The 19,565-nt window shown below is 36.2% G+C and overlaps 1 protein-coding gene across 3 annotated transcripts in view; it reads left to right on the top strand.

Annotated features, from left to right (window-relative positions):
* Positions 1-19,565, top strand: part of GAP43 (growth associated protein 43) — a 455,759-nt gene that overhangs the window by 58,810 nt on the left and 377,384 nt on the right. The window lies entirely within an intron of this gene.

Raw genomic sequence — 19,565 nt, 5'->3', positions numbered from 1 at the left:
TGCACAAATTCATAATAATAGAGCATGTAGACAGAAAATCAATGAGAATGTGAAAGACCAGAACAACACTGTCAAGCAATTTGAACTAAATGACATTTATGGAATAACAATAGCAGAATCACAATGTTTTCATATGCACCTGGTACATTTACCAAGATAAATCTTATTTGAGAACACAAAACAAATCTGAACAAATTTAAAAGGCTTCACATTATACAAGACGTATTTCTGGACCACGACATTTGATGACAGGAAGGTACCTAGAAAATAATCAAATACTTGAAAATTAAGCAGTCTTTTTCTAAGTAATTCATGGGTTATGCAATAAACCTTAAGGTGAATTAGAAACTAATTTTAATGAAATAAAAATTAAAACAGCAAGTAGAAATGTGTGGAAGGAATGGGGCATGGGTGGCTGGCTTCTCTAATCCCAGAGCTTCACGGGGGGCCAAGGTAAGAGGATCACTTGAGACCTAGAATCTGGGCAACATAGCAAGACCCCATCTCTAAAAAAATAAGAAGAAAAAACAAAATTAGCCAAAAGTAGTGGTGTGCACCAGTAGCTCTGGCTACTTCGGAGGCTGAGATGAGATTACTTTGAACCCAGGAATTGGAGATTGCAGTGAGCTGTGATCACACCACTGCATTCCAGCCTGGGAGAAAAAGAGAGTGTCTCTGAAAAAAAAAAAATTGTGTGAAATGCAAGTAAAGAAAGTTTAGTGAGGTATTTAGAGTATGAAATATTTGTATTAGAAAAGAAGTAATGTTTTAAATCAGTAATCTAAAGTTACACCTTTAGATACTAGAAAAAGAAGAACAAATTAAGCTCAAAGCAAGCAGCAGGAAGACAATAATAAATAATAAAGAAATAAAGAAAATGGAAGACAATTTAAAATCAATGAGACCAAAAGCTTACTCCTTGAAACTATTTAAAAGTTAATAAACTTTGAATCAGACTGAAGCAAAATCAGTCAACCAGTGTTGAGAATGAGTGCAGGAATATCACTTTGGTTCCTGTAGAGAGTAAACAATAACAAGGGAATAATATGAACAAATTTATGTCAAAAATTATACATTTTAGATGAAGTAGAGAAATTCCATGTAAGATAAAAACTGAAAACTCACTCAAGAATAAATTAACTAAATCAAGATCTGTCTTTTAAGTAAATTGAATTTATAGTTAAAAACCTTCCCGTACGGAAAACACAAATGCAAATGGATTCACTGGTACATTCTACCAAAAATTTAAGAAAGAAATAATGCCAGTTCCAAAAAAAAAATTCAGAAAATAGAAGAGGGAACACTTTTCTGATACCATAATTATATTATAAGAAAATAATTACATGGCAATATTTCTCATGATTGCAGATGCAGAAATCTTTAACAAAATATTAACAAGTTGAATAAAATACCATATATACAAGTATAATATACTTTATGACAAGAGAGAATTTATCTCAGGAATGCAAATTTGTTTCACATTTGAAAAATCCATCAATGCAATTCATCCTTTAAATACATTAGAAAAACACATGTTCATAATAGTTACAGAAACATAATCTGAAAAAATTCAACAGGCAGACATGAGTTTCTAAAAACCCTAATTAAAATGGGGGAAAAGTCTTAAAAAGAAGATACAAAGTGACAAGGTTTTCACTTTTTGATTTCAATAAAAAAACTTAACGATCAAGCAACAATAATCAACACTGTGTATTATGGTGTGCAGATGAATATACAGATTATAAGACTAGAAATAGACCCACATATATATGCTCCATAGATTTTCCACAAAGATCTTGAAGCAATTCACTTGGAGAAAGGACACTTCTAAACAAATTGTGATGGAAAACCTGGATATTAATTTGAAAATAAAATTGATTCCCACCTCACATAATGTATAAAAAATAAGTACAAATTGATCAGAGACCTAAACATAAAGATAAATCCATAAAACTTCTAGAACACATAAATCTGTAACATTACTAAAATATAAAAGAAAATCTTTATGACATGAGAGTGTGCAAAGGCTTCTTAGGGTATGACAGCATGAACCAAAAGAGTGATAATTGGTCATAACCAAAATTAAAAATTCCTGCATTGAATAAAAAAATTAAAGAGTCAATCCATGGAATGGCAGAAAATATTTACATAAATTAAATGTGCATAATATATGAGTTGCACAGATATTTCACAAAAGAAGATATGTGAATGGCCAATAAATATGTGAAATGTTTACTATCATTTACCTTCAGGAAATGCAAAACTGAAACCACTACATATACATTACCATGGCCAAAAATTTTAAGAGTGGTAGTAACAAGTGCTGTGGAGAACGTAGCAATTAGAACTCTCATTCATGTTAGTGGGAATATAAAATACCACAGCCAACTTGCAAAAACAGTGTGCTCGTTTCTTATAAAGTTGTGGATATACTTACAATGCAACTTAGCAATTTCTAGATATTTATCCAAGACAATGAAAACATATGTTCACGCAAAGATTTACATACAGCTATTCACATAGATTTATAGACAGAGTAGCTTTATTTGTAATGGCCCAAGTCTGGAAACAATTCAACATTTACGAACATGTCAGTAGATAAGCTAATTGTACACACATGCACACAAACAGTGGAGCACCACTATGCAGTAATGAAGTGGATGGAGCTACTGACATACACGCCAGTGTGGGTCAGTCTCAAAAATGTTGCATGAAATAGGCTTGGTAGAAAAGCATATACTATATTATTTCATTTATGGAATAATTTAGAGTAGGCAAAGCTCATTTATAGTGAGAGAAAGCAGATCAATCGCTGTCTGGTGTCATGAGTGTGGTGATTAATGCGAAAGAGCACAAGAGTATGGGCCATATAAATGTTCTATTTATTGGTTGTGATGGTTGTCATATTTGGCAGCATTCATGACTGGACACTTAAAATAGATGAATTTTATTGTATGCAAATTACATCTTAATAAAGTTGACTTTAAAAAACTCAGTAAGTCTAGAGAAGGGATGCTGAATTGATCAAAAGGACTTGGGAACATGAGAAATCTTGGGACTCCCACTTGGAAAGATGATAAATATCAAATAAGATAAAAGGCTTTAAAATTAGAAGAACAGAAGAAGTAGATGTACATATACTTTCTTTCCAAGGTTTCATATTTTAAGAGGAAGTGTGTGTTAGGAGCTAAATGTTTGTGTCCCACTAAAATCCATTATCTTGAAGCCCTAACTCCCAGGTTGGCTGTATTTGGGGATGAGGCCTCTAAGGAAATAATTAAGGTTAAAAGAGGTTATAAGGGTGGGGCCCTAATCTGACAGGATTAGCATCCTTGTAAGAGGAGACACCAGAGTGTTCTCTCCCATGCCCTCTGCTCTCCCTTTTTCTCTCTCTCAATTCATGAACCAAGGAAAGGCCCTGTGATAGCTGTTTTCAAACCACGAAAAGCACCGTCACTAGACTCTGAATTTGCTGGCATCTTGACCATGGACTTCTATCCTCTATCTAGAACTATGAGAAAATGAATTTCTGTTGTTTAAGCCATGCTGTCTGTGATATTTTGTTATGACAACCCTTGCAGACTTAGACAGTATCTTTTAAACATGAATTGGTAATTTCAATAAATGATAGCTTCTAATGTGTCACAGAAAAGGTAGCAATGTTATAAAACTGAATAGTCCAAGAAGTCAGTTTGAATTAAAAAGAAGCAGGTTTAACAGTAGATCATGAAAAACAAAGTCATATATTGTTAGTAGGCAGAACATCAATAAAGTTTAAGGTTTATAGTTATTTTTGTAGCAGTAGGTCAAAAATGGAAATTCTGTCCTTCCACAACGGGCTTAAGTGTAAGGTACTTTAATCTCTCTCTCTCTGTCTTGCACAAAGTTAGTCTTTCTATGCATATTTCACTGACTTACGTTTTGTTTCTTAACTACTCTGTGAATATTCTCTATATGTTAATGTCACTTGTCATTGAGTCCACGGCTTCCTTACTTCTGTCATGACACATTTTAAGTTGTATAAGGAAACCTAAAAGCTTATTTTCATGGTTTTCCTAGCACCCAGCACAGAAACTAATGAATCACAGGGACTCTATACCCTGTACCTGAGTGTAATCTCTAGCTTTTGTTTCTTAATCCTAATATTCTTAGCAGTTTGGCATCTCCTTTACACAGTTCCGCAGCTTAGCAATGGGAAAGTAAAAAGTTAAAAAGCTTCAGTAAAAGAGTGAGGAAACTTGAGTTCTGGTTCTGTGAGTGAGTTTTTAATCTTGTAAAATTTATCTAATCTCTCTGGTTTTAGCTTTTTCACCTATAGAATGGGGATAAAACCTGACTTCATTACTCCGGAGGATGTTATGAGACTGAAATGAGATAATGTTTGTGAAAGTGATTTCTTAACTTGCGAGTTCAATATGAATGCGTTATCATCATTATGTTTACCTTGACATTGTGAGACCTTAAAAATTGTACCTGCCTTTGGGCCTAATATATAGAATTCACAATGTCCCTGTAATGGCTTGGTTATATTTCCATTGCCAACATAACTTTTAAAGAGAAGAAGTAACTGAGTTTCTATATATCCATTCTTTTTAATAGTTGAATAAAAAACAATTTTCTTTTTTATTTTTTTTATTTTTTTTATTTTTTAATTTATTTTTATTTTCTTATTTCTTTTTTTTAATTGCATTTTAGGTTTTGGGGTACATGTGAAGAACATGCAAGATTATTGCATAGGTACACACATGGCAGTGTGGTTTGCTGTCTTCCGTCCCCTCACCTGTATCTGTCATTTCTCCCCATGCTATCTCTTCCCACCTCCCCACCCCCCATCCCTCCCCCATTTCCCCCCACCAGACCCCAGTGTGTAGTGCTCCCCTCCCTGTGTCCATGTGTTCTCATTGTTCAACACCCGCCTATGAGTGAGAATATACGGTGTTTGATTTTCTGCTCTTGTGTCAGTTTGCTGAGAATGATGGTTTCCAGGTTCATCCTTGTCCCTACAAAGGACGTGAACTCATCGTTTTTGATGGCTGTGTAATATTCCATGGTGTATATGTACCACATTTTCCCTATCCAGTCTATCATCGTTGGACATTTGGGTTGGTTCCATGTCTTTGCTATTGTAAACAGTGCTGCAATGAACATTCGTGTGCACATGTCCTTGTAGTAGAATGATTTATAATCCTTTGGATATATACCCAGTAATGGGATTGCTGGATCAAATGGGATTTCTATTTTTAGGTCCTTGAGGAATCGCCACACTGTCTTCCACAATGGTTGAATTAATTTACATTCCCACCAACAGTGTAAAAGTGTTCCTATTTCTCCACATCCTCTCCAGCCTCAGTTATTTCCCGATTTTTTAATGATCGCCATTCTAACTGGTGTGAGATGGTATCTCAATGTGGTTTTGGTTTGCATTTCTCTAATGACCAGTGATGATGAGCATTTTTTCATATGTTTGTTGGCCTCCTGTATGTCATCTTTTGTAAAGTATCTGTTCATATCCATTGCCCATTTTTGAATGGGCTTGTTTGTTTTTTTCTTGTAGATCTGTTTTAGTTCTTTGTAAATTCTGGATATCAGCCCCTTGTCAGATGGGTAGACTGCAAAAATTTTTTCCCATTCTTTTGGTTGCCAATTCACTCTACTGGCTGTTTCTTTTGCCGTGCAGAAGCTGTGGAGTTTGATTAGGTCCCATTTGTCTATTTTGGCTTTTGTTGCCCTTGCTTTTGGCATTTTGGTCATGAAGTCCTTGCCTACGCCTATGTCCTGAATGGTTTTGCCTAGATTTTCTTCTAGGGTTTTTATGGTGTTAGGTTTGATGTTTAAGTCTTTAATTCATCTGGAGTTAATTTTGGTGTAAGGTGTCAGGAAGGGGTCCTGTTTCTGCTTTCTGCACATGGCTAGCCAGTTTTCCCAACACCATTTATTAAACAGGGAATCCTTTCCCCATTGCTTGTTTTTGTCAGGTTTGTCGAAGATCAGATGGTTGTGGGTATGTTTGTATTTCCTCTGAGGCCTCTGTTCTGTTCCATTGGTCTATATCTCTGTTTTGGTACCAGTACCATGCTGTTTTGATTACTGTAGCCTTGTAGTATAGTTTGAAGTCCAGTAGTGTGATGCCTCCTGCTTTGTTCTTTTTGCTTAGAATTGACTTGGCTATGCGGGCTCTCTTTTGGTTCCATATGAAGTTTAAGGTGTTTTTTTCCAGTTCTGTGAAGAAGGTCATTGGTAGCTTGATGGGAATAGCATTGAATCTGTAAATTACTTTGGGCAGTATGGCCATTTTCATGATGTTGATTCTTCCTAACCATGAACATGGAATATTTCTCCATCTGTTTGTATCCTCTCTTATTTCGTTGAGCAATGCTTGTAGTTCTCCTTGAAGAGGTCCTTTACGTTCCTTGTTAGTTGTATTCCTAGGTATTTTATTCTCTTTGTAGCAATTGTGAATGGCAGTTCGTTCTTGATTTGGCTCTCTTGAAGTCTATTACTGGTGTATAGGAATGCTTGTGATTTTTGCACGTTGATTTTGTATCCTGAGGCTTTGCTGAAGTTGTTTATCAGTTTCAGGAGATTTTGGGCTGAGATGATGGGGTCTTCCAGATATACAATCATGTCATCTGCAAATAGAGACAATTTGATTTTTTCCTTTCCAATTTGGATACCCTTTATTTCTTTTTCTTGCCTAAAAAACAATTTTCAAATTCTTACTTTAAAAGAAAAACAAGAAAAATAAACTTTATTACTATTCTTCATTTTGATTTCTCCTATATTAATCACTACCTTATTTTCCATATACTCAACCACTCATACTTCATTATTTATATCTTGAAAGATTTTCATTTAATTCCATTGAAAAATGTATTAATATGTTCTCCCTCATCATTTACCTAAAATTAAATGTAAATATAAAAATGTACTGACACAAAAGCAATGAGTTTTACATTATCAACCTGTCATACCAAAAATTTAGGTTTTGTAGTGTACATCCTTTTCCTAAAAGATGTGGCAAACATAATGAAACACTAAAGAAGTGCAATAAACTTTGTATAAAATGGAAACATGGAAATTACTCATTTATTTGAACTTAAGAGTATGGCAAAGCAACATATGATCAGGGGTTGTTGCATCAGCATCTGCAGGAACCAAAAGAGAGTGATGGAACAAAACTCTTAAAACTACATGTTATTTGCCATTTTTTTATGTCCTAGTTTTCCAACATTTTTTCAGCTTATACACACTTCTCTCTACTCAGTGGCATGTGCACTTTCTCAATGAAGTTTATGATGTTTTCATAAAATCAAGTAGTCTCTGACAGATTTATTTCCATTCCTTCCATTAAAGCTCATTCTCTCCATTCTTATTGTGGAGGTAAGTTACCATCATATCATGAACTGATCATTTGTAGCCCACTGTCAATAAATGGGAGACACCATGGTATTTCATTTAATTTTAAACATATCATGATTTTTTAAATGGTGGACTTTAACTATTTTTTAAAATCCCAAGATTTGTTTTACTACCACAGGAAATATTTCCTAGTATTCTTTGGAAAAAACCTAAGTGCTCAGAAATATGTAAAATATACACCAGAGGCACAAACTGGAGAATAATCAAATATGCTGATTGGGAAACTAGACAGGAAGTGACCCTTGAGCTTGGTATAAAAGAATGAGCATGAATTTCCAGGGAGATAAGAAACAGAGTACCTTCAGTTAAAAGAAAATAGATGAGGATATTGAAGCAGTGGGGAACAACCCTGGAAAAATAAGTAAAGTTAGATTAAAGAGGTCCAATGAAGGAGCCTGGACTTAACTCTGCAGGCAAAGGGGAGATGCCAAAGCATCATTTAAAAGTAATAGCTTTATTGAGATTTATTGATGATTTATCTTTTAGTGTTCATCCAGCGGTTTTTGCTATAGTCACAGAGTTATGCAATGTCACCACAATGTGATTTCAGAATATCTATTATTCTCCAAAACACTCTGTACCCATTAATACTTGCCCATCATTTACCCCATCCCCATCCCCTAGCAATCACCAATTTACTTCTGTCTCTATGGAACATAATCACTACATTTTATATAAATGGAATTTTACAATATGTGATATTTTGTGACAAGTTTCTTTTACTCAACATAATGTTTTCCAGGTTCATCCATGTTGTAGCATGTATCAGCACTTGATTTCTTTTATGGCTGAATAATGTTACATTTCACAGAGGTACTACACCTTTAAATTCATTTATCAATTGCTTGATATTTGAGTTTGGCTTTTTGGCTATTACAAATTCTGCTGCTATGAACATATGTATACAAGTTTTGTGTGAGCCTATATTTATATTTGTTTTGGGTATATAGCTAGAAGAGGAATTACTGGGTTTTATGGATAACTTTATGTTTAATTTTTGAGGAACTGCCACACTCCTTTCTCAAGTGGCTGCACCATTTTACATTTCCACCAGCAATAAATGAGGATTCCAATTTTTCTGTATTTTTAGAAACACACTTTAGCATCTTTTTTATTTCAACTATCCCAGTGAGTGTAAAGTGGTATTTTATTGTGGTTGCGATTTGTGCTCCCCTGATCATTACTGATCTTGAGATTTTTACATACTTATTGGTCATTTGTATGTTTATTCAAATTCATTTGTGTTAGTCTGCCAGACATATTATAAAAAACCACAGACTGAGTGGATTAAATAAAAGAAATTTATCTTCTCACAGTTCTGGATGTTGGAAGTCTAAGATTGAGGTGTCGGCAGGTTTTGTTTCTCCTGAGACCTTTCTCTTTGGCTTGCGGATAACTGCTTGTCACCATGCCCTCACTTGGTCTCTGCCCATGGACCTCAAATCTCTTCCTGTTAGGAAATCGTATTGGATTAGGACTCCACCCTTCTGACATCACTTAACCTTAATCACCTAATTATACTACATATCTCCAAATAAAGTGACATAAGACATTAAGCCTGCAAAATATAATATTGGGAGCTACAAAATGTAGTCTGAAACACCATTTTAAATTAAATTATACATTATTTTCTTTTTTTGAGACAGAGTCTCACTGTCACTCAGGCTGGAGTGCAGTGATGGAAGCATGGCTTACTGCAGCCTCGACCTCCCTGAGCTCAGGTAATCCGCCCACCTCAGTCTAAGGAGTAGCTAGAACTACATGTGTGAGCCACCACACACCCAGCTAATTTTGTGTTTTTTTATAGAGACAGGGTTTTGCCAGATTGCCCAGGCTGGTCTTGAATTCCTGGGCTCAAGGGTTCTGCCCACCTTGGCCTCCCAAAGTGCTGGGAATACAGGTGTGAGCCACCATGCCTGGTCTATATGTCATTTTAATTATAGAGTTACAGAGTAATCACATATTCTGGATACAAGTCCCTTATCAGATGTGTATATTTACAAATATTTTCTCCCATTTCATGGGTTGATGTTTTGCTTTCTTGAGGATGTCCTTTGAAACAGAAGAGTTTTAAATTCTGATGAAGTTCAATTTATCTGTTTTTTTCTTTCACCACTTGTACTTTAGGTGCCATATCCATGAAATCATTGCATAACCCAAGGTCACAAAGAATTACTCCTATGTTTTGTTCTAAGAGTAGTTTTAGATCTTACATTTAGGCCTTTCACTCATTTTGAATTAATTTTGTAAATGGAATGAGGCAGGGTTCCAGCTTCATTCTTTTGCAAGTACATAGCCAGTTGTCCCAATACTATTTGTTGAAGGCTATTCTTGCACTATTAAATGATCTTCACACCCTTGTTAAAAATCAGCTGGCCATAAATTGAAGGCTTTCTAAAATGGAATCTGAATTCAATTCCATTGATCTATATATCTCACCTTATTTCAGTACCACATTATCTTGATTATTATAGCTTTATAGTAACTTTTGAAGTTGGAAGCATGAGTTCTCTGATCATTTTAAAACTTTTTACTTGCATTTTCATATAAATTTTAGGATCCATTTTCAATTTATGCATAAAAGACAGCTGAATTTTTATAGGTATTTTGTTGAATCTGTGGATCAGTTTGGAAACTTTATTGCCATTTTAACGACATGAAGTCTTTTGATCCATGGGCTATCTGTACATTTATTTAGTTTTTCTTTAATTTCTTTCAACAATGTTTTATAGTTATTAGTTTTTATAGTTTTCAGTGTAGAAGTCCTGTACTTCTTTTGTTAAATTTATTCCTAAGTATTTTTTGATGCCATTTCAAAATTGGTCTGCTCAACTTTTTTTTCAGACTGCTCATTGCTAGTGTATAAAGATACACTTAATTTTTTACATATTTATCTTGTATCTAGCAACATTACCAAAGTCATTTGTTAGTTTTCATAGTTTTTAATGGATTCCTTGGAATGTTCTATGTACAAGATCATGTCATCTAAAAACATGGTTTTACTTTTTCATTTCCAATCTGGCTGCCTCTCAACTTACCTTCCTTCCTTTCTTCCTTCTTTCCTTCCTTCCTTCCTTCCCTCCTTCCTTCTCTCTCTCTCTCTCTCTCTCTCTTTCTCTTTCTCTGTCTCTCTCTCTCTCTCTCTCTCAATTTCTCTCTCTCTTTTTCTTTCTTTTGAGTCTTGCTCTGTCTCCAGGCTGGAGTGCAGTGGTGCAATCTCAGCTCACTGCAACCTCCACCTCCCAGGTTCCAGTGATTCTCCTGCCTCAGACTTCTGAGTAGCTGGGACTATAGGTGCGTACCACTACATCTACCTAATTGTAGTACTTTTAGTACAGATGGGTTTTTACCATGTTGGCCATGCTGGTCTCGATCTCCTGACGTTATGATCCTCCCACCTTGGCCTCCTAAAGTGCTGGGATCTTACTTCCTTTTCTTGCCTAGTTTTCCTAGCTAAAATATCCAGTACAATGTTGAATAGTAGTAGCAAGAGTGTATAGCCCTGTCTCCCTTATGTTAGAGTAAGACATTCAGTTTTTCACCAAGTATAATGTTAGCTGTGAGTGTTTCATAGTTGTCCTTTATCAAGTTAAAGAAGTTATCTTCTATTCCTAATTTACATTTATATCATGCAAAGTTGTTGGATTTTGACAGATGCTTTTTCATTGTCCATTGAGATAATAATACAGTTTTGGCCCGTATTTGATTCATGTGCTGTATTGATTGCTTTTTATACATTGAAGCAACCTTTCTTCTGGGGTAAACCCACATTGTGGTATATAATCCTATTTATATGTTGAACTCAGTTTGCTAATAATATTTTGTTACAGATAATTTTTGCATCTATATATATGAGGGATATTGGTCTGTACTTTTATATCTTGTGATAGTTTTGCCTGGTTTTGATATCAGGGTAATATTGACCTCATAGAAAATGTTAAAGGATTATTTTAATAGTGTTTGAGTTGCCGTTTTAGCATTAAATGTTTTAAGTAGGCCGGGTGTAGTGGCTCAAGCCTGTAATCCCAGCACTTTGGGAGGCCGAGGCGGGTGGATCACGAAGTCAAGAGATCGAGACTATCCTGGTCTGGGCATGGTGGCGTGCGCCTGTAATCCCAGCTACTCAAGAGACTGAGGCAGGAGAATTGCCTGAACCCAGGAGGAGGAGGTGAGCTGAGATCGCGCTATTGCACTCCAGCCTGGGTAACAAGAGCGAAACTCCGTCTCCAAAAAAAAAGAAAAAAAAATGTTTTAAGTAAGACAATGATACTGTACCTTAACTTGGTCAGCAATAAAATAATTTTTCAGTGAGCTCGTACCAAAGCATGATGAATGGATTAGAAAATGCTGGTGAGGCTTGGAGTCTGGGAGGCCAGCGAGGAGATAATGAAATGGAAAAGATAAGGTTCTGAATGAGGTTGTGAATATGAAGACTTAAAGAAGGTGCTAAAAATAAAAAAAAATTGAGGAGATAGATGATAAATCTTGTTTCTATCTTCTTTAACCGGTTTTTCCTTGGTTTTCAAAGGATAGGTATAGAGACCCTTGAGGTTCTTTTATTTTTATTTCTGTTGATGCTCCTGCTCTCCCTTTCTTCATAACACAAGTATTAGGGAAATCATGCTCTTTGCCTTTTTAAAGCCAAGACCAGATTAATTTTAGAAAATAAACATTGCTGAAGAACCCAGAGAAAACCAAAAGAGAAATAAGAAAACGTAGTGTGTACAAAAATGCCTCAAAATACTATTAGTCAAACATATTACAGGTTTCTGACCCCCCGATAGCCAATTCTTAGCAGGCAAGCAAGCCCAGTACGAGGGCCTACCCTATAAAAGGGTCGAACCCAGGGAATCCTGGGTTATAGAAGATGCATTTTTTTTTTTTTTTTTTTTTTGAGACAGAGTCTCGCACTGTCACCTGGACTGGGCCTTGTGGGCTCACGTGATTCTCCTGCCTCAGCCTCCTAAGTAGCTAGGATTACAGGCACACGCCACCAGACCTGGCTAATGTTTTTTTTATTTTTAGTAGAGATGGGTTTTACTATGTTGGCCAGACTGGTCTCAAACTCCTGACCTCATGATCTGCCTGCCTTAGCCTCCTAATGTCCTGGGATTACAGGCGTGAGCCACTGCACCTGGCCAGAAGATGCTTTTTAGCTGTTGGATTTACTTTTACCAGCTCTACACATAGTTTTTTTCTGCCATTCTGGAATTAAGAAACTGTGGTCTTATATAGCAACAGTGGGGTGTGTGCATCTACTCAAAGGACTTATGGGCTAGAAATTCCATTTATTTTGTGTATGTATCACTAAGGAATCCTTTATCTTGTTATTCCTGAGTTTTCCAGAAAGGAAATGCAGAAAGTGTTAACTGCAGAGATGCCATTCTTATGGAAGATCTCTATAAAGGTGTACTAACTATATACTAGAAACACAAACTAGTGTCCTTGGCTTAGTGCAGGAAATATTTGACCATGCATGGCTGATATATTTAAATATTACAAGTCATAATCTTAAACTAAGATTTAATACACAGATTTGAATTCCGAGCTTCTCTATAAAATCAAATTTGACAACATTGAATCCCTGATATTAAAGACAACAATTAGTTGGACTTGAGTAGCAGATGCCCCACTTATATGGGGTATGTGCTCATATTTTAAATTCATTGTGTTTTAGCTTTTCTACTTGTAAATTACGTTTAAATTAGAGGATAACAAGGGAACTGTGTGATACAGTTTTTTTTGTGTGTGAATTAAATAAATCAGTATCTCTAAATCTCCTCAAACCATGCCTGGTTCAAAATAGGTGCTATATCAATGTTTGCTCTGCCTGTTATTTCATCTCTTCCCAATTAAATGTAGTTTTTGCAACTCACTATTGTCTTCCATTCATCTTGAGTTGCTCATTTCCTGTATGGCTCCTATAAACATTTGTGTTTTGATTCCTGCCTTAGGCTTTTAACATTTGTCAATTTGACATCTGTGATTTTAGCTACTGTAAAACCACCCAATATTCATGATTTATTGAGATTTATGATTTTGTTGAAGCAATAATTAGAATCACTCATGATGAAAGCCTGGTCAACAGAAACAAACCACTTAGCCAGTGAGTGGGCCCAGCTTAGCATCCACTTCCCATGTGGTGCTGTTGTTCTCCTGATCTATGCAATAACTCTCCTGAAGGGGTGTCTAGAAGGGGATGTCTATTGTAGTATTCATATGGACATCAATCCATGCCCTCTGTGCACCTCAGGATCTATAGTGTGTCTTTTCACTGTGATATGTTATCTTTGCTTCCACAGTAAACACTCTAATAATATACTATCCTGTGGCTCAAAAAGTTGGATGTTTGAAAAATAAGTACAATTCCAAATACAATGGTGAATAATTTAGAAAAGAAAAAAATAGAGATCTACTTAGAAATTAAAGTGGCTGCACAGGAAGAACCTAAAAACTCAGTTTATTGATAGACCCACGTGAAGACAGCAGGAAGAGCATCAAAAATGAATACGAAAAGAGTGTCAGGCACCAAGGAAAACAGTCAAGGAAAGCACAAGTCCAGCAGTAGTGTACTTAAAAAACTCAAACCAAGAACGTTACAAAGGGCTTGGACTGAAGGAAGAAGTGTGTGAAGTAGAGGTGAGGTCTGCTGCTGCAGAAAGACTGATGTGACATTAAGAGATAGTGGGGTGATAGAAGGCAGAAATTCCTGAATCAGGTCTTGTGATCATCTTTTCTGGTAACTGAAGATGTCCAGCATTGAAATGGGTTGCTTAGTAAAGTTGTGAGATTTTGACTATTGCAAGAACTTCAGGAATGTCTAGAAAATTACTCGTCAGGGATGTGGTGCCACATAGTCTTACTCTTAGAGCTCCCTCTGCTCAGGTGGATGAGTACGATGAGCTCTGCAGGAAGGCCCTGAATCCCCCTCTTGTACGCAGGAAGTATCCTAGGATGGGCCCTACTTTCTTGGTTCCTATTTTGCTTCCTCTTTTATGTATGCTTCTCTTCCTAGCTTCTTTGGATTAAGGTTTTGCTTGGCTCTAAGCTTTAGATTCACCATGGGTTGTAATTTTTTCAGAGCTCTCTTGGGTCTGTTTTACTCACCCAGAGTCCACCCCAGCCTCCTGTCACTCTCCTCCAGCTTGGAACTGCTCATCTAGGGAAGAATTAGCATATATGTTATCATAAATGTAATTACCAAATGAAGAAATACCATTTTTTCTTTCTGATAATGGGGCTATTTTTCTTTTCTATTTGATGAGTTTTCACTCCAAGTAGGATCTTGGGCCAAACTGCCCTTGTAGATAGGTTCATATAATTGGAAGACTATGAATTTATAGTATTTGGAGAAAGCAGACAGACTTTCCTAATAAGGGCTTGGGAGAGAAGGTGACTACAGAAATTGCAATCAGAAGGGGAAAACATTATTTTTTCTGTTGTCCCTCTCTCTTTATACTGGAGTAAATTTCTTCTTGTTAGCAAGAAGGCGTGCTGCTCGGTATCCACCTCCCCTGTGGCAGGTCTTCAAAGACCAGAAAGATCTCTTAGGTTTGACCACAGCAATATGTTGTGGCTGCTTTCAGGAGTCCTGATGCTGCTGCTATTACATTTCTCATTGGCTTTATAGACTGGGCTGGAAATGTAAAGTAGAAATGGGCTGTTAGCTAAATGTAGCCAGAGATACTGCCTGCCCAGCTCTTGGCTATTTTAATTGGGATCGTAGCTGGATCACAGGAGTATAATTAATGTGCTTCTCTTCCCATTTGGCATGTTGCCTTTAAATAATTGGCTAAACATTTCCCTTTATAATTCTCAATTTCCTTGTCATAAAATCATGAAATTTTAAAAATAGATTGGAATGGTCATAATAGATTACTTATCATGTGTACATGTAATACAGAGGAGTATTGCTGAAACCTGACATTGGAAAGGCAAGGTAGAAGGAAAGAAAGCAGCTTTTTCTTGCCCTGAAAATATATTTCTAGGGCATGGCGTTCCATAGAATATGCTGAATGGACAGTCTTGTGAAACTGAAAGGCAACCAGTGAAGTTCTACTCTACTGAGCTGGCATTGTGAGTAATCTGTCCATCTCTGCCCCGTATCCTTACCTCTTTCTCTGTTTTTAAGCCTCTGCTAACATCTACTTCTTGGATTCTGTTTATTTCTCTTTCTCTTTCTCCTTCTGTATTCTGTAACTTACCATCTGCACTTTAGTTTGTCTCTCTTCCATTAATTTCCACACACTGATCCCTTTTCCTCTGTCTTCTCTGTATATGTACCCACCTTCCCTGTGTCCATACTGTCCCCAGGCATTGACTCACCATGCTGATATCTTTCACCACACACCTATGCCCATATACTTCCCGCACATGATGACTTCCATTGTACCTCCGCACATGATGACTTCCATTGTACCTTTGTTGGTCTTTGTTTCCCAGTGCTGACTCAGTGTGGTTCCCTCCGTAACTCTGTGTTGGTATCTGCTTGGATCAATGTTATCCCAGGCAGACATGTAAACAAAGCACCATTCAAAGTTGATCCCATAGAGCATAAAACATGGAAGAAGATCTGGGGAAAGAGAGGCAATGCCGTGTGACTCCAAACTCAGTAACAATGACTCTTTACCCTCAGTGTTTTTCGTAAGTGCTTGGCACATGAAGTCTTTTTACTGAGCTCTGAGTTCTTCCCCCACATTAACTGTCTCAGTTCAGAAATTTTTGGTTTTTGTTTTCTGCTTTGTGTTATTTGTACAAATATCTAAATGTTTAAACATCAGTTTGCATGACTTTCCAATTTGTTGGAATTTATCTTACAACTTAAAACCTTCCCCAGTGAGAATTAGTTCCTTTTTTTCTGTTCTACCAAAGCAATTTATTCATATTTTTATTGTGTCACTTTCTCATGTTTTATTATAATTATGTGTTTACATATATTGCTTTCTTTCAGAGACAATTTTCTATTTATTTTCTTTTGGTCAATACCCAGAAGACTATATAGCTACAAAAGAACTGACTTCTTTAAAGGTGTATTAGAGTATGGCCATGACTGTCCTCCAAAAGCCCCTAAATTGATGGAAATAGAAAATTCCTAGTTCTTGCAGTGCAGGTTTAGACTTTTTTTTTAAGCTGCACAATCTGAAATATAGGAATCACAGAAGCAAGACTTTTGGTGCCCAGAACCCTTGCAATGAGTCTGTTTAATGTTCCTTGTCAAGAAGCATAATTATTGCCTTGCATGGAAGCATAGGTTATTTCTAGACACTTATGTGGCCCTTCCTGCATGGCAGTAGGTAAAATCTTTGGAGACTCTTGTTTTGAATACTTTGATCTCTTTGGCTCCTTGCCTCATGCTGACTGCTGGCCAACACACCACTTTAATTAAGGAGGGTCCTCAGGAACTTTGTCACCTGAGAAACAGAAAGGGGCCTCAGGTAGCTTTGTCTCTGATATAACCCTTTGTCTCTGTAGTTCTCATATTATTTTGATTTTTGAGAAAGCTTGGGCATAAAACTGGTTAATGTCCATGAGTTTTATCCTCTTATTTCCTCAAATCTAGATTTTCTCTTTTTAGGCCTGGTCTAAGGTAAAATTTGATAAATGAATTTGCCATGAAATCAGTTTGGTGTCTTAATTTTTATTATAGTCACAGGTTCTGCCTACATTCAGGGTAGAAGATTCTTACATGGGCAGTATGCACCAGAGGGTGATAATCCATTCTCATCAATTTTAAAAGTATTTTTTTCCAAGACTAAAGTTGATGGTATTTTCCATGGCCTCTTCAACCAATACAAATATATTGATCAATAGTTAAGGTTGTATTAATGTACAAAATACAATTCCTTCATTTAGGTTAATCATAATCGTATTAGAAAGAAAGAACATTAGATAGGGATAGGGAAGTTAACATAATCTATGTGAACTGTATGAAGCATATGCAAATACTGTGAAACATGGTATGTTAGAGGAATTAGGCAGTCTAGAATAGTATAGACAGTTTCTTGGAGAAAGGGGATATAAATGAGGGACAAAAGCAAACATTGACCTGTGTAGAAATTTTATTCTTCCACTGGTTACTGACTTTAGGTGCTTAGGAAATATAGCACCAAACTGGAAGAATGACAGACAAAATAATTGAATTCATGTGCTCAAGGGTGCCATGGATGGAAAGCACAGGTGTCAAGGGAGGGATCAATAGGCCATCATGGGGAGAAATGCTGTCCAAGGTTCCGAACTATAATTGGTTAGTTCTCCTATGCTTGCCTGTTTGTCCAAACTCTCAGGAATGCTGAACCAGGTTTGGGCAGAGGTGTTGATAGGAAAAATGGGAGAAAGGGATAGAAAATAGGGAGCAGGAATTAAGAGATTTCTCCAGTGAAATAGCCACTAAGAGCTGTGACAATTTGCAAATAATTTCAAAGATGGTGGGGGGAAGCCACAAGTAATCTTGACAAAATCGGATAACTCTATCAATTTTCTATTGCAGCATAACAAATTCCCACAAAATTTGTGGCTTAAAACAGCACAAATTAGTTAACACAATTTTCATAAGTCAGGAATGTAGGCACAGGTTAGCTGGGTCTTTTTTCAGAGTCTCATGAGGCAAAAATCAATGTGTTAACTGAATTGCTTTCCTTCCTAGAGCTTGGAGTCTTCTTTCAAGCTTAGGTGGTGCTTGGCAGAACGCTGTTGTTGTAGTTTAGGACTGAGGTCCCCACACTTCTGCTGGTGCCTAGCTAGGGACCACTCTCAGTTCATAGAGGCTGCCTACAGTTACCTGTCACATGTTTATCCAAATCTTTATAAATTCAAAAAGAATCTCATCATCCTCAGAAACTCACCTAATTGAGTTAGGCCCACCAAAACAATCCTCTTTTTTATTAACCTGAAATCAACTTGTTAGTAACCTAATAATAGAAGCGCTATTCCATTATATTCACAGGTTCTGCCTCCGCTCAAGGGGAGGGAATTATATAGGTTGTGCACATTAAGAAGTAGAATCTTGGAGGCCATTTTAGAATTCTGTCTACTACAATGAAAAAGAAAAAATAAACTTGTGTAAGAATTTCCAGATTAAAATCATTTTGATTGCAAGTAGCTAGGTCAATCATAAATAAGAAGTTAAAATGGAACTCATTGGACATATGCTAGATTATCTTATAGATTCCCAGGAAGAATTGAAAAACTAGCCTTTGGAAAGAGTAAATCCTGGGGAAGCTCAAGAGACCTCAGTTAATAGTAATTTTTCCACAGCACCAATGCTTGGCTTAAAGTAATTTGTTTCACAGTTCAAAAATATAAATTTCTGGGAGAGAATTTAGGAATAGGAATCCACCTTGAATCAATCAAACTAAGGACTATACTCATACAATAAACATAGCTTATGGATCCATGACTATACTGGTTCTAGTTATCAGAGAAATTCTTATTATTGTGAGATGTCCAGCTACCCTAAGATGAGTCTATGCCACAAGTGAGGCAAAATGATGAATGTTGGCATGTATCAACAATAGTATAGACAGCATGAGAAATATCAATGAGGTGGAAAGGGAGTGATTAAAGTGTTATTGGCAGTTATTATATTAACATAAAACAAAATTTTGCATTTTATTTTTTTTCTATTTTAACTATTTTTCTTAAAAATTTTAATATCTATTTTATTTTTCTTCTATATTTTCGATGCCTCCATTTAAATACATTTAACCACAGCTTATATTGTTTTATTTACTTTCAATAGTTTTAACATGTTTCCAATAATAGGATACTTAACCTTCTTGCCTTGGAAATGTGGATGTGGGTAGGAAACACTCCCTGTTCTCCAAGTACTCTTATGCTATGCCACACTTGTGAGATGAACAAAAATTGATAGGCCAGGAGAAAGTAACTTGGAAAAGGTTTTGGCATTTTGTGTTAATTACACCTGTCATTGAAATACCCACTCTGCCATCATACTTTAGCTGTTTGACATAGGGGGGTTTCACATTACACTTTCTGATGTTAATAAACAATACTGAAAAATTATATTTGTTGTGCTTTTGCTGAAGCATGAATTTGAGTCATGTGTGCTGAGAGATTGAAGGGCAATGGTGACACACTGTTGGTGAGTGAGCATAGCTAACCACACAGATTGTGAAAGCTTTATTTAA

Source organism: Saimiri boliviensis, chromosome 8, assembly GCF_048565385.1.
Source record: "Saimiri boliviensis isolate mSaiBol1 chromosome 8, mSaiBol1.pri, whole genome shotgun sequence".
In the NCBI taxonomy this organism is placed as follows: domain Eukaryota; kingdom Metazoa; phylum Chordata; class Mammalia; order Primates; family Cebidae; genus Saimiri; species Saimiri boliviensis.
The sequence above is the reverse complement of the archived record's forward strand: the minus strand, read 5'-3'. Positions and strand labels throughout refer to the sequence as shown.